The 13,080-nt window shown below is 40.9% G+C and overlaps 1 protein-coding gene and 1 long non-coding RNA gene across 8 annotated transcripts in view; one reads left to right on the top strand and one right to left on the bottom strand.

Moving 5' to 3' along the window:
- CDKAL1 (CDKAL1 threonylcarbamoyladenosine tRNA methylthiotransferase) overlaps positions 1–13,080 on the top strand; it is a 230,579-nt gene that overhangs the window by 195,614 nt on the left and 21,885 nt on the right. The gene's annotated exons all lie outside the window — the stretch shown is intronic.
- Positions 8,728–13,080, bottom strand: part of LOC114600847 (uncharacterized) — a 93,920-nt gene continuing 89,567 nt past the window's right edge. The window contains exon 5 of the long non-coding RNA XR_013394005.1: positions 8,728–9,646. This is a non-coding gene — a long non-coding RNA (uncharacterized LOC114600847). The remainder of the gene's footprint in view (positions 9,647–13,080) is intronic.

Here is a 13,080-nt window from a genome sequence, read left to right as displayed (position 1 = left end):
ACAGGATGTCAAAGCTTTGCTTTCCGTTGCCAGCATCTGCAGGAATCTGATATGCTACCTCCTCATTACACAGGGGACAAACATCAAGCAATGGTGATGGAAACCAGCAAGTCAGACAGCTGCAGGCACTGGAAACTTCTGCTGCTGGACTGCATCAGCCTTGTGCTAGAAATAATTTTTCCCTCTCTCAACTTCTTTATTCAATTATGTTGGCTTTTTTTTAACATTCTGCTTTTCTTACAACAGCTTCGTTTCTTATTGCATGTTTTTTATTGTACTAAAAGCAAACAGAAAAGCATGCAAAACTTCGAAGGTTTTTCTGAGAAATCATAATATATTCTGTGGCAGCAACACCTACCTCTTTGTTCAGCCACTTTATTGAGCCAATGCAATCTTTTCTCATAATATATAAGAACTTTCTAGAAGAAGAAAAACCTGATGATCCTGTTAAGGCCTCCCACTTACAAGCATGAATCTGGGAGAGAGAAAGTAAGAGTCTTGTTACTCTTCTTTATGATTTAACAAACTTACCAAAACACCCATTTCATCAAGCAGTATTTAGTATAATAAACACTAGTACAAAACTCGTCCATTCCTTTATTTTACTAATTTGTTCAAGGTTTCTTTCTCTTTAACATCCACTTTTAACTTATCCCTTACATACTTAATCATCAAATCCTAGAATATTGTTTTCCTTAAAATACTTCTAATAGGTTTTTAAGTTATCTGTAAATACTTTACTTGGTCAACCTCCTCAGCTGCCCACAGAACTATTTTCATTGCAATCCTAACCATATCTACTTTGAAGTCCTATTTAATGAAGTGGGCCTACTCCCAAGTAAGTGGGGTTAGGATTGCCACCTTTATTCTTTTCCCTTTTTCAATCCTCAAACAGCTTGTTTGTGTTTAAAGCTACACTTAAGTTCTTACCCATAACCAACTAGGAGGAAGTTTCACAATTATTCAACATTGTGGGCAGGGGTCTTTCCCATGGATTCAGCCCAGCCCTCCCAGGTAACTAGCTCTTACTCGTGTTGCTGGGTCATTTAAACAATCTTTCAGCCATTCCAGAGCAACTTGCATAAGCAGCTCCCCTGAGCCTTGAAAAGCAATTTTAAAAGGTACACCAGAAAGAGGCCAAATCAGCTGCTAGAGGATAAGGGGAGGGGCATACGCCTTGAAAGCAAAGGCAAGTGACAAACCCATTGCCCAATCAGCCGCATTAATGCCTGTGCCTGTCCTGCCTGCTCTGAAGCTCTCAATAATGCAAATGAAAGCAAAGCATCTATTGACTTCTTGTCATCATTTTAGTCTGCATTGTTATTTTGTTTTAGTTTTTTTTTTAGTTTGCAGGCTATATAGTTCTAATTAGATAGGCTACTTATGATCCCTAGAGTTGTGCTCGTACTGTTTGACAATCACAGTTACAATGGATATTGGGTTTTCGAAAGGAACAGTTTGAGGAGGAGACATCTGGTGGTGTTAAGCTGGCTGGTTTGAGGAAAGTCATAGTACTGAAGGGCCATTTCTCGTGGCAGGTATTATGGCTCTTTTCCTACAGATAATGTTCATATTCCATGCCCTTTTTTCTATAAAGGAAAGAGAGAGAGAAAGGTTTAAGAGGCGTAAATCAGGAGATAGATGGAGTAAAAGTGGCCAGAATGTTGCAGTTGTCATATGAACCAAGCATCCCCAGGTGCAGTGTACAGCAGTACAATAGATCAAGTATTTTATTGTGTTGCCCATTCTAGTGTTCATAAAACCATTTATTTGTTTTGTTCATTGCCAGTTTTGAAGTAACAAATTAGTATAGCAATCTTTCCCAGTTGGCATCTGTATTGGAATTGTTTTTGGATGTTTTAATTCTTTTATTGCTTGTGTGTTTGCTGCCCTTGGCTCCTTTGGGAGGAAGGGCGGGTTATAAATTAATTAATTACTAGTTCCCAGAATATACCAAAGATTGTGATTAAACAGTAAAGCCACGAGGCAAAGTACAGAAGTGATTTGCAGGGAGAGACTAAAAATCAAGGCAGCAAGAGTTGTTTCCTGCATGGAACAAAAGTATACATCGTACCAGCAACTCCAAACCAAAAGGCTTCAAAATGCTTCTGACCTATCCAGCTTGTTTTCTCTTGCGCTCATTTCCTAATTTGCTCTTCCACATGTTTCAGTATTAGAGACAATTTATGGAAATGACGCCTCAGGACCGTGACCCGTTTTGTGTGGATGTCAGACTTCTATCTGATTCCTGCTGTCTGCTTTTGCAGCCTTCCTTAGATCAAGCTTATATTTATGGAGAGTTTGGTGTCTGAGTTTCATTCGGGGCAATCTTGAACTCAACCCTCTGCTCTGGGTCCCACTTTAATTTTGTGATTAAACCAGGGGTGCCAACCCTTTTGGGCCCAGAGAAACTGTTGTGGGTGCCATGCACACACCACAAGTGTGTTCACGTGCATGCACCACAGCCAAACACAGGCACACGTGGAGCACAGCCACATGCTCACTCTCTCCCCTCCAGCCACTTGATGCGCTGGAGCCAATAGAACATCTGGTGTTGTTTGCAAAAGACTTGTACCGTACGTTCACTCTGTGGCTTCGTTTCCAAAAACTGTTATCTCCCGAAATAATATTGTTCTGAGAAGTTAATGCTGCAATTACACTTTTTTCAGATAAGCTATGCCATAGTGGTGCTCAAATTTATACGAAACCATTTTGAGTTCTGTTTGGCTGTTCATTGTTGTTTGATCGCTCCCTGAGTCAAATGAACATTTCAGTGGTTCTGCCAAGTGATTTTACAATATTACAGTGTTGCCTCCCAGCAGCAGGCTATTTTATTAAGAGTGTAGTTATGTCATACTGAGCAGCTCACTTTAATCTTACCCAAATCTACTAATTACCAAGGAAGATGCTGCCTTGTAGAAAAAGGAACGCATCTATTTCCTTTTGCAGCAGTTGTCATCATCAGCTCCCATAGATTATAGATTAGTTCTCCAATTTCTGGGCCTGGTGAACTAAATTCAGACAAAGAAAGTGTCATCTTGCCTTGACTGCCTCTTGGATAACTGAAATTGATCACAAATCCGAATCTGCAATTTTAAATTAATACCTGTAAATGTTAAAGTTTACCCAGTACCACACTTGTGGAAGTGAGGTTTTAAATCTCCAGTGACCCGTTCTCCATTTCAGTCTTACTTACAGCCCCAAGTAATACTTTATCTTTGTATTGCAGTACTGAACCAAGCTCTCTTGTCCAAGAAGGTTGTCCTCTCTGGACAGCTGAGAACCTTGTACAAGGTGCTTAAATGATTGGTGGATTATCTAGATCCATTTCAATCTGTCTTCAGGCCTGGTTTTTGACACCAGAACAATCTCAGGAAAGAGACCAAAGGAGTGGAGCCTTTTTGATTCTTCAAGATAGCTGGGAATACTCTTTCTCTCTCAAGGAGACATTAATAAACTTCTTGATCCACCCCATCAGTCATCAAAGTGTGCAGGTAGTTACTTATATCTGTCCAAGTACTGAATCAGGCTGCACCTACTGAAACTGACCCTATTCAGCTGGACAGCATGGTGTTCTGGCTACATCCATGCTGCTCCAAGAGTGGTGTCAAGGTCAGCATGGAGAATTATAAATATTTGGAAAGGCCACCGTGATCAGTATAATCCAAAGGTGTGCAGAACATAATGTGGAACTCCCACAGTTTAGCCATAGCCCTAGTTGTGTAAATCTATCATTGGTGAAATGTTTGGACTCATTAGTTGGGTCTACTGTAGGTATGTTGCTCTGACAGGACATAAATATTTTTATTTTCAGTCCATATCATGAAAACCATACAACGTATGACATCTTTCTCAGTATCTGCTCAGAACCTCAAAAGCAACATTTTTAAAGCTGTAAGTGATCAGTATAATTTCCAATAAAAATAGAAAATATGTGGCCTTTTTTGAATGAGCTCATTTAACTACTTCAGTCTTTCATATTTACTGCATTACATCAGTGTGTATATAGAGTTAGATCAGGTTTCATAATAGCTGAACAAATAATTTAAAATCAGTCTCCTGTCTAGGAATATATTTTTGTAAGTTACTATTCTTACATAACTATTCAGATTAATAGGCTTTTTTTCTAAGGAAGGGGAAAATAGAATGATAGCTGTGTAATGATTTCTACTTTGCAATATTATTTTTTGCAAAATACATTGGCTGTGATCCATAGGACAGATCTAGACATATCTCCAGGTTCTTCTAGTTATTTTTGAACAAATCCCTTAAACTGCTTTTGAAGTCTATTGACTTCAAGCAGCTTGGCAATAAAGAACCACGAAAGTTAATTGCTGTTCAGTAGTATTTTAGCTAGTGTACATAATTTTGTTGACATCTAGATGACCTGCTTTGTGGCTGAGTGGAAGCCAACTAGTTTATTCAACAAGGTGGCAACTTTCATGTACCCCACATCTGATTGATTGATTGATTGATTAAATTTATATGCTCACTCATTAATTAATATACCATACCATTTACATGGCACTAATATTAAAATTAGATTTTAAAAGCCTGTCAAAATACATTGTTCTGTAGACTATATCTGTGAAAGGCAATTATTTTTTAATTGTTCAGCATCTACAGAGTTTATGCCTAACCATGTTGGTAGAGCACTCTGCTTATTTTGACATAAAATGCTGTTTAAGGTATAATGAACCTTTTGAATTTGATAATTGTAATACAGAAGCTTGATCAAACACTTTAAACTGCTGGTCAGCCATTGGTTCATATCATTACCTGTTTCCTCCTGACACTTTATAACTTCTCAAATTTAACAGTGAGAATTTCTTTATTTTTATATTTCAATGCAGAGAGAGAGAATACTATATTCACAAATGCAACATCTGTTCTGATTTCTGCTCTGCAAGGCAGAAACTAGACTAGACAGATCAACTGCAATGAAGTTTTTAGAACAGCTGAAAAAGAATCTAATTTATTGGCAAACTTGACAGTTATGATGCATACTGGACGAAGCCACTGGTTTAGGCCTATTTCAGCACACAGCAGTTGTTGAAAAGTAAGTTTTCAGCCTCTGGAAAACTGAAACAATTGAGCCAAACAGATTGAATCAATTTAATTGTGATCTACAAATCTCAAGAAAATAGTATTGCACTTATATAAAAAAGATGCTATAGTTTTTCTAATAATTGGCTTACAAAGGTATAACTGTTCATAGGAAAAAGAGACAATATACAGTTTAATTTCCTCTTAAAATCCTAATCCTGTTTCATAGTACAATGGTTTTTCATATTTCATATTCTACAGCAGGTGGATATGTTAGCATGTGAGTGCTTTCAGAACATGGCTGAAGAAATAGTGAGATTGCGTTCCATCACATAATTTCAGCTTATTTTCTATGAAAGAGCCATGATACAACCCTATTTAGTTAATTTAAAGAACATTTGTTGTAGTGAAATAAGTTTTTGCCTGGAAGGGAAACACACTGTTGTCAGCTGGTATTGATTAGTACAAACTACCAATGCATAACATTTACCCTCCCCCCCCCCAAAAAAAAATAGAATTCTGACAGACTGAGCAGATACAATTATGTATATCTTGTGTCACACATTCTTTCTAAAGAAAACAGTTCTAAGGCCTGCCGTATCTGATCATCACTCCAGTAATGCAGATTCCGGCTCTGGCAGTCTCTTCCCATCCCTTCAGCAATTTGTTGCTGGAAATAAATCCCTCTTCCCCTTTGGGTCTTAATCATGGTTTATTTGTATATTTCCTATTTATATGAAAGATTTCAATCAGCCAGAAGGACACAAAGCTTTGATGCAATAGAACAAGGGAGAACATAAAGCCCATGGGTTGGATGTGGAAGGTGGAGTCTCTTACCTGCCCCGCTGCCTCCCCTCCTTACCCCATGCCAATGAAGGAATTGGGCTTTTTAAAAGCTTGCATTCATGCCAAATGGAACCTTATTTTTAGCCTAATTGTTGCTTGGGCATGCTCCGGTGGCGATGATCACAGTTGGGAGGTTAATATTAATTCTCTAGTCCCTACACACTGTAAAGCCCTCTTCCCAAAAGCTTTCAGTGGTGTTAATGGGAACTTTTAAAAAAAGCCAAGCCTAATTGCAAAGGAAGAGAGAGAAAAGAGGGGAAGGAAGGGGGAGGATAAAGGAATAGAAAGAGACGGAATGGAATTGATGGAAGGCGAGGGGCAGCTTTCACCTTGCCCAGTTTTAGCTCTAACTCCGCCCACCACTGTAGTAAACGTTCAAGAGCTCATCCTGGCAGCCCCCATAACCATGACCCCAGGGATGGCCTGTTAGAATCAGCTGACAGTCATAGAATAGTGTGCATAGGCGCTGACTCCATGGGGCCTGAGGGGGCCCGAGCCCCCTCAAAAATTTTATTGGGGGGGCTCTGCCCCCCCAATAATTTAAGAAAATTATTCAGCGGCACCCGGCAGAGCAGCCCTCTGGCCACGGCAGCCCGGCTCTCCCAGCCCCCGGGGGCCGCCCTCCTCCCTCGCCTTGGCTCCCGCGGCCACGAGGGGAGCCCGGGCCGCGCACGGCTGCTGCTGCCGCCGCCTCTCCTGGGGGCGCCGCCTCCCCGGGCGGGGCCGCTGCAGAAGGGTGAGGGGCGAGGGCGGGACGGGGCTGCGCGCTCCTTTCCTCGGCTGCCCTCGTCGCGCGCCGCCTCCCCGGGCGGGAACGCTGCGGGTGCGCGAGGGAGGAGGGCGGCCCCCGGGGGCTGGGAGAGCCGGGCTGCCGTGGCCGAGAGGGCTGCTCTGCCGGGCGCCGCTGAATAATTTTCTTAAAGTGGTGAAATCAATAGAACTTACTTCCAAGTAAACATGCTTGTGTTTGGTGTGTGGGAATATTGTGGCTGTATCCTTGCCAATGTGGTTGTAACCTTAGGGTTTCTCTGCTGCTTTAGCTATTCATCAGTATGAATATTTAACTTCAAATCGCTATTAGCATGCCACGTTTTCCATGCAGTCATTTTAGCCTGCGTTTTGGCAGAACAACACGACTTGCAAAAAAACATAAGATTCTGGGCATGTTATGTAGATGGCATTTAGTCCTTAGATGGGCCTTATCAGGGTGAGTTTCGTTTCTAAAACCTGCTTTACGATAAAGCTTATTCTCTCAAATATTTAACCCAAAATCCAGAGGGCAATGAGATCATCACTTCTCCATTCTCACCACCTTCATTGCCATCTAAAGAGCTGCATGTTCCAGGTGTTTTGCGTACATTTAGTAAAGTGTAGCTTGTTTTCCTTTTTAAAAAAGCAAGGTGAAAATAATACCCCATGGCATCCCTCGCGCACCCGCAGCGTTCCCGCCCAGGGAGGCGGCGCCCCCAGGAGAGGCGGCGGCAGCAGCAGCCGCGCGCGGCCCGGGCTCCCCTCGCCGGCCGCGGGAGCCAAGGCGTGCAACAAGGGCAGCCGAGGAAAGGAGCGCGCGGCCCCGTCCCGCCCTCGCCACTTACCCTCCTGCAGCGGCCCCGCCCTGCGGGGAACTTAGAAAACTTCCCGGGGCAGGACGCCGGTATGGGCCCCCCCAATATTTTTTATAAGTCGGCGCCCCTGATAGTGTGTTAGCAAAGGTATTGGTTAACATATTAGATGTTGGCTGGATTTACATCCCTGATTAGCCATGAAGCTCATTGGTTGACCTTGGGCCAGTCACTGAGTCTAGCCAGATTTCCTATACTTAATGTATCTATTCAGCATGTCAGAGGTTATTTCGTCAGCTTCCTTCACTTTAACTAACTCTTTACTCAGAGGGAAAGGTGACACATGGCTAATACATTCCTTTTGGGCCTTTCTCTCTCCTTCTCTCTCTCTATTAAACAAACCAAAAGCAAACCCTTTTTAATCAGAATTTCAAGGAAAAATCAATTGCTTGTTTCAAATCTGCTTTACTTGTCTGCTTCTTTCCACATCCCCACTATATGCCACATTTTCCTGTGTCAAGTGTTCAAGCTATTACTTCTGAAAATAAGTGGGGACTTAAGAAAGTTGTGCCAGTTGTGAGCATGGCAATATAATGACTCTTCTTCTAATCATTTATAAGTTGCTTAGTTTGCCTTAAGTAGGATTATATTGGCAGTCCTAAAACGCATATCTAAAGTCATTAATTTAATCTTGCAGTACAGCATAATATTGAAGAAAATAATGATTGAAATTCTGCTCCCTGCTGACATGTAATAAAAGCTTCAGCAAGTTGGATTCAACCCCAAAGCATCTGGAATTCCAGGTTTATCTTTCAAGCAGGTTAGAGACTTAATAGGGGCCCTGGTTTCAAAAAGTCTGTGTGCCGTCCATCCCCCCCCCTTCTTTCTTACACCAAGGCTGCTATATGGGCCAGTTGGCCCAATTCTAGCCACACCATCCTCTGCTTGTTTTGACCATTAGCTGGTCTGGTTTCCAATTTCTCCTTAAAGAAAAAGAAAAACTATCCAGTTCTTACTGAAGCAGAGAGATGAGGGTGGTCTTCTGCTCAATCATTTTGTGAGAAACAACCCCACTGCAACTTTCCACTGTCCAGTGAAAGGAGCCTTAACTGATTGACCTCTAGGGAAGCAGTGATATCCTTAGAAGCAAAAAGAAGTCTAGAGTGACACACTTGCTGTCTTAATAAAGGATTTCCTGGTTCATTTTAAAGACATGTTGTGATTCGAGGACCCGATCCCCGCTTGGGAAATAAAGACACGTGGACACGGTATATTAGGTTAATGGGCAAGAAAAGGCCACAACTTTATTGATTACAGCATGTGAGAAGGTATTGGCTTAGGCATTGGACCACGGACAAAGACTCCACCCACTCGGAGAGGGGTGAGTCTGAAGAGGAGTTAACCACCAGTCGGGGGGGAGCCTGCTGATGCTAATACAACTATAAGCTCTCCCCTGATGTCACCGAGGGTCGTGCCATGGCCCCCCGCCACACAGGCATCAGACAGGATCCACAACCCTGGATTCCTTTAACGGAATACCCAAAATTGAAGGGGTAAGCGATGGCCACACCTTGACTCGTAGGAAAATCTGAGCGCAATGGCGTGAAATGGCTGGCGCGGCCGCATTTGAGCGGCAAACCACGCCCCCTCTGCGCCTCCCGATTGGGTGCCCAACCGGGGGGCGTGGCGCGCCAGCCATGAGGATGGGACAGGGGGCAGAACGCCCCCTGCGTGACGCGGGAATCTTCTCCCACTCACACCACCTCCCCTCCCGAAGAAGGAGAGACCTTTTTTGAATATTGTCATGCTTGGACATGACTATATCTCTACAAACAAAACGTAGCAGCTAAGACTGGACTTTTGCTCTTTCTAACTTGGGTTTTATTTCATGTAAATGATTTTTAAATTGCCCTATCAAGGCTAATGGGAATGAAGGCCATTGCTCTTATTCCAAATTTGCCAGTTGGGTGGGAGAGGCAAGAGAGTGGCCTACGTTAGCCCTGCAAAATAGTCTAGTGTTGTTAAGCCATGTTACAAAGACAGAAGATTCAAGAAGAGTAGTGTACAAGAACCAAGTGGTGGAGTCCCATATTGTTATCCATTCTCCTGGTGTTTTGTTTGTGTTGATCATATCCACTGGTGTTGGGGGAATTAGGTGCTAGGCAGGTGACACCGTTGCTTCTTCGAAAGCACTAAAAGAATGAGAGAGAGGAATGTGTACAACAAGTATTAGAAATAAAATTCTTGCTTTATTTTCTGGTACCCAAAGGTAATTTTTTTGTATAATGCCATACTGGTTTCCTTCTTCCCCACCACCACAGGAGCTTGTGTGATTTTGACAAGCCACAAATTGATGCTGAAATCTCATTTTGAGAACATGAAAGTTGTTGAAAAGTAACTGTAGGTGAAAACTGTTGTGTGTTTTTATGCAAGATTCCTGTCCGCAGCTATAGTGATGCACAGATTGCTTTTTGCCAGCATCTGTGTGTCAAAAATGCAGCAGGTTTATGTTTGAATTCCAGTATCATTGTAATAATACACTGCAACGTAAGAAGTGGGTATATTTATGCCGGAGCACTTCGCTTTCTAGCTACCAAAACATACTTAAGATAATACATTGTGAACTTGCCTCATGTCCGTTATTGCTGCATTCTGCTTTTTCCCCTTCTGTATGCCCATATCCATAAATTGAGGGCAATGAAACAAGAAGGGAAGGTGGCTTGAACAGAAATGGAGGGAAACCTGTGCTGAACTGGATTGCACATGGGTTAGAGCTTTCTGTCGAACCTAATCTATAGTTGTGGTGGTGAGGAAATAGTTCTCCTTCACTAGCATTGTCTCTTTTTAGTGTTGTGCAGCAGGGTTGTGTTTTTTGTTTGTTTGTTTGTTTGTTTGTTTTTTACGTTAGAGGCTTTCCATAATCCATGTGTTTGAACCCTTGGTGGCACATTTTGGCATATTTGTAAGGTTAAAATTGCTTGCATCCATTATGACTTAGACTCCACATTTCATGCAGTTTCATTAGAAGTAGCCATTTCCTCTTTGTTTTCCTCATCCATGAATTACCTCATTTGTTTTTCCCCTTAATATTTTCCTTAATGCTCTTTCTTTCTTTTTTCATAACTATGTTTGATTTACACACACACACACACACACACACACACATATTTATATAGCAATATATATATTTATGCATTTCTCTCTCTTTTGTATACCCACCATGCCCATGATGTGTATTTATTATTTTTATTAATTAAGAAAAAAAATAAAACAAAATTATATACATGTCAGGGCAAAAGTAAGCCAGGTACAGGAACACGAGGGAAGATTGACAGAAAGACAGGCAGACACAATTAGGAAAGAATTCAGGGCAGGAAGCAAGCCTCAAAAAGGAAAGGAAGAGCTTCTAAAAGCATAAATTGTTCAGGCATCTTTAAGATGGAAAAGAGGAAATTCCATTTTAAAAAACATATCATTATGAGCTTTCTTTAAAATAATAGTCCAGAATTACCATATCTCGTATCAACATTAATCATCTCCAACTATATTAATGTTTTTGGAATTCAGATATTCTTTGTGATAATTCCCTTACTGGGATCATAAAAACCCTCCTGTACAGGGGGGGGGGGGGGGGAATGTTAATTTTGGTGACATAACTTCTGCCCTTTTCTTTCAAAGGTCAAGATATGCTTTATTTTAAAAACAGAATCATCACCCTTTTGAAGGGGATGAGTATATTGTACATCTGGGAGCAGAGAATAGGGATGAGTGAATATGTCAATTTTGATTTCTCTTAGTTTTTCATTTTTTACAAATGTTAAGTTCAGTTTTCACATTTCCACATCAGTTCACTTTTTTTTAAGTTCTCACGAAGATTCATCAGCATTTTAGTGTAAATTTCTCTTAATCCATACATTTTGTATGTATTTTTGTCAGATATACACATTATTTAGACATACTTTTTCCCAGTACAATGTATTTTTACATTTTATTTTCCCTCATATATGCATTTACATGCACATTTCCCCAAACATACACATTAATGGGCCGCAGAACTGCATTGTAAAATTCAGGGAAGTGCAAATGTCAATGGAAGGCTGTGTTTTATTTCACGTATTGTTTCAGAAAGTGTTAAGTAAATTTGCCTTTAAATGCAGACTGAATTTCATTTCTCCTTCATCTCTCATGGAAAATGGAATCAACTTTGGTTCACACAACCACTGTATTCAGTATAATTCTCCATTAGAGAAACGCCTTGAAATTTGTTCATACATGGTTCCTCACACTGGTGCAAATGGCACATATTCACAACTCAGGGAGTAAGTCACACTGGAGACACTATGGAGCCATAGGGACTTATTGGTACCTATAGTGGACCCGCCAATTTGTGGACTACCAATTTGTGACGGGCTTTCCCCAGTTCTTAATTAAGAAAGCATGTTTCATCATATGATATGATCTTGTATCCATGGCCTATCTGTTCTTTCCTACTTTTGATTACAACATAAACTTATTAACAGTGCAATTGTAATCACAGCTACTTGAATTCAGTGGGGCTTACTCCCAGGTAAGTAGGGTTAAAATTGCTCCCTTAATTAAGAAAACTAAATTGGAGCATCCAAAACTTAAAATTTGAATCAGTGCTATCAATTGCATTTGATTTCCCCCACAATCACCGTAGTTCTCTTTTGAAAACCACTGTTTGATATTCAGGAGGCATTCCATGAGCACCTTGCTCTATCCAATTATATAAAAGGAGTCCGAGTCTTTCTGTTTTTCCTCCTATGCAATCACTTTCATTGTCTTTAGCTCGCTAGTGAATTGGGCCATTTTGTTTTGGTGTATGAATGGCATTTTCATTATATTGAAGTGTTGTGTTCTGCAGAGCTCACTAGCAAAATGGAAGTCTTTAAATTCAGTTGTCCAATAATTGCATAATCTGTGTACTATCTTACAGAAATTCATCCTGCATATTATAATGACAGTGATGGTGTTCCATTAATCTGCCTAGCAGTACTTTTAATCTGATCCTCTAATTTAGACGTTTAGCAGAAGTGCCAGGAAACAAATGTTTCCTATATCTTGATCAATATTGATAGATAAAGACTGAGTAGCATTCTAGGCATCGTTTTACCTTTTTCTTCCTCTAAGCTTGACAGTGAAAATGTCAGACAGATGCATCCTGAAAGATAACAACATCTTTCTCCAAAAAGGGAAAGTTGGTCTCACTGTAAAATAATGCAAACCGAAAAGAAAATGCTATTTATTCTCAAACTGGGCCTTTCTTAGAATGATGACTATTTTGAGATTTTATCCAACTGAAATGAATAACAGACGCACAACATTGAATTGGAGCTGCATGGCCCTGAAATGATTATATTTATGCAAGAGAAGTCCATAATGGATATTGTTCTTTTGTGTACTCCATAGCTAGATTGCAAAAGCAGCATCAGCATCTTCTAAGTGCCTGTGAGTGGGAAAATACAGTAAGCCCACAATGGAAAGTCCAGGAGGTGTTAGAATTTAATCAGCACTTGGGGAGCTAAACTGGATGTCAGATTCCTAATCCTTGGACCCAGCTTTCTGTGTTCAGGAGATCACCTGGGAGCCGGGCCATTAAAAGAAC

The sequence above is a fragment of the Podarcis muralis genome, chromosome 8 (genome assembly GCF_964188315.1).
Source record: "Podarcis muralis chromosome 8, rPodMur119.hap1.1, whole genome shotgun sequence".
NCBI lineage: Eukaryota > Metazoa > Chordata > Lepidosauria > Squamata > Lacertidae > Podarcis > Podarcis muralis.
The sequence above is the reverse complement of the archived record's forward strand: the minus strand, read 5'-3'. Positions and strand labels throughout refer to the sequence as shown.